The sequence below is a fragment of the Staurois parvus genome, unplaced genomic scaffold (assembly GCF_062004578.1).
Source record: "Staurois parvus isolate SC_StPar_1 unplaced genomic scaffold, SC_StPar_1.0 ptg000012l, whole genome shotgun sequence".
NCBI lineage: Eukaryota > Metazoa > Chordata > Amphibia > Anura > Ranidae > Staurois > Staurois parvus.
Window position 1 is genome coordinate 6,098,161 of NW_028317808.1, and position 2,595 is coordinate 6,100,755.

Here is a 2,595-nt window from a genome sequence, read left to right on the forward strand (position 1 = left end):
TGAGTGTTTTGGCCAGTTTGACATTGCTTTTGATCATTCAGTCATCTTGCTTACATTTACATTAAAGAGGCACTTGTAGGTCAGACAAATATAACATAACAGTTATAATGAAATAACCACAAATGTCTTTTCTGTGCTCACAGCATTATCAGTTTTATTCAACCCCCAAGTGACATTCAATCTTAGTACTTAGTACAGCATCCTTTTACAGTTATAACAGCTTTTAAACGTGAAGCATAGCTTGACACAAGTGTCTTGCAGCGATCTACGGGTATCTTCGCCCATTCTTCATGGGCAAAGGCCTCCAGTTCAGTCACATTCTTAGGCTTGCGCACTGCAACTGCTTTCTTTAAGTCCCACCAGAGGTTCTCAATCGGATTTAAGTCTGGTGACTGCGATGGCCACTCCAAAATGTTCCAGCCTTTCCTCTGCAACCATGCTCTAGTGGACTTGGAGGTATGCTTGGGATCATTGTCCTGTTGAAAGGTCCAACGTCTCCCAAGCCTCAGGTGTGTGACGGACTGCATCACGTTTCCATCCAATATCTCCTGGTACTGAAGAGAATTCATGGTACCTTGCACACGCTGAAGCTTCCCTGTACCTGCAGAAGCAAAACAGCCCCAAAGCATGATTGACCCTCCACCATGCTTCACAGTAGGCAAGGTGTTCTTTTCATCATAGGCCTTGTTCTTCCTCCTCCAAACATAGCGTTGATCCATGGGCCCAAACAGTTCTAATTTTGTTTCATCAGTCCACAGAACACTATCCCACAACTTTTGTGGTTTGTCCACATGGCTTTTGGCATACTGCAGTCGACTCTTCTTATTCTTTGGAGACAGCAAGGGGGTACGCCTGGGAGTTCTGGCACGGAGGCCTTCATTACGCAGTGTGCGTCTTATTGTCTGGGCTGAAACTTCTGTACCCACATCTGACAAATCTTTTCTCAGTTCCTCAGCAGTCACACGGGGACTTCTCTCCACTCTATGCTTCAGGTAGCGCACAGCAGTCGAAGTCAGCATCTTCTTTCTGCCACGACCAGGTAGCGTTTCAACAGTGCCCTTTGCCTTGAATTTGCGAATGATGCTTCCTAAGGTGTCTCTTGGTATGTTTAACATCTTTGCAATCTTCTTATAGCCATTGCCCTTCCTGTGAAGAGAAATCACCTCTTCTCTTGTCTTCCTGGACCATTCTCTTGCCTTCACCATGTTTGTAACCACACCAGTAAATGTCTAGAAGGAACTGAGTATCACAGTCATTTTAAAGCTGCCTAATTGGTGCTTATTATGCTTGATTGCTGCTCGGTGACATCCACAGGTGTTTTCAATACCTGATGGAAAGCACCTGTATGAACCTCTGTTCTTCAGAGTGGTAGTCTTTAAGGGGTTGAATAATTGTGGCAATGAAGAAACCACATAAGAACCATTTACTACTGTATTACATAAACAATTGATGTCATTTTAGTTGCATTTGGGTAGTTACAACGTCCTTGTAGGATTTGATTCTGAATACAATTCCAAATGTACACTATAGTCCCTAAACCCCTTTACAGCATTGGGGGTTGAATAATTTTGGCCACAACTGTAGGATTGTGTATTTATACGATTGAATGTAATTTTTTTTCTTCCCTTCTATTGGTTGAACTGGATGTACCTGTGTCTTTTTTCAACCAGACTAACTCTGTAACTATCTTTACATTAAATACCCAAATCCCAAAATAATTAATTACAAATGGCATATCACTCAATAGTATGAATTAATATTTACAAAGTAGTAATATTTACAAAAATAGTAAGTGATTCCATTGGCTGTATGTTTAGGGTTGTTGTCCTGCTGGAAGGTGAACTTCCGCCTCAGTCCCAAGTCTATTGCAGACTCTAACAGGTTTTCTTCTAAGATTGCCCTGTATTTGGCTCCATCCATCTTCCCATCAACTCCGAGCAGCTTCCCTGTCTCTGCTGAAGAAAATCATCCCCACAATATGATGCTGCCACCACCATGTGGGGATGGTGTGTTCAGGATGATGTGCAGTGTTAGTTTTCCACCACACATAGCGTTTTGCTTTTAGGCCGAAACGTTCAATTTTGGTCTCTTATGACCAGAGCCCCTTTTTCCATATGTTGCTGTGTCCCCCACATGGCTTCTCGCAAACTGCAAATGGGACTTCTTATGGCTTTCTTTCAACAACGGTTTTCTTTTTGCCAATCTTCCATAAAGGCCATCACATTTAAGAACTAGTAAGCTGAAATTCATTACAATTTTGTTTTTAGGTTTAGATACACTTTGTGGTTAAAAGATTGACAGTGGCCATGGCATGCTTCTATGATCCCAGCTACTCGGAAGGCTGGAGCTGTCGGGTTGCTTGAGTCAAGGAGTTCTGGTCTACCCTGTGCTATGTCGATTGGGTGTCTGCACTAAGTTTGGTATCAATATGGTGGCTGTAGGGGAGCCTGGGGCCATCAGGTTAACCTAAGGAAGGGCGAACTGGCACAGGTCAAAAATGGAGCAGGTCAAAACCCCCGTGCCGATCACTAGTGGGAATGTGCCTGTGAATAGCCAGTGTAGCGCAACCTGAACAATACAGTGAGAAACAGTCTT

The 2,595-nt window shown here is 43.2% G+C and overlaps 1 non-coding gene across 1 annotated transcript; it reads left to right on the forward strand.

Moving 5' to 3' along the window:
* The first annotated feature begins 2,299 nt into the window (after window positions 1–2,299).
* LOC149473670 (signal recognition particle RNA) lies at window positions 2,300–2,595 on the forward strand. Its single transcript, XR_016312393.1, has one exon.